The sequence below is a fragment of the Penaeus monodon genome, chromosome 22 (assembly GCF_015228065.2).
Source record: "Penaeus monodon isolate SGIC_2016 chromosome 22, NSTDA_Pmon_1, whole genome shotgun sequence".
NCBI classification, from domain to species: Eukaryota; Metazoa; Arthropoda; class Malacostraca; order Decapoda; family Penaeidae; genus Penaeus; species Penaeus monodon.
The window spans coordinates 25,757,338-25,757,557 of record NC_051407.1 but is presented as its reverse complement, the minus strand read 5'-3'; positions in this window follow the sequence as shown (position 1 = coordinate 25,757,557).

Here is a 220-nt window from a genome sequence, read left to right as displayed (position 1 = left end):
GCGTATGTTGAGAAAATGAAATGAGCCATCTTAAGCATTTGATCCCTGATGAAGCAGACAAGCAGCTTCGGACGAATTTTCAACCTCACCCAGAAGGAGATGAATCAATCCAACTTCTTGTTGCAAGCTCAGCTACCCTGCAAGAAATATAATCAACTGCTATCTCAGTCATCTTCACATGACGCGCACGCACACATTTCATCACTATGCTACAGATAAG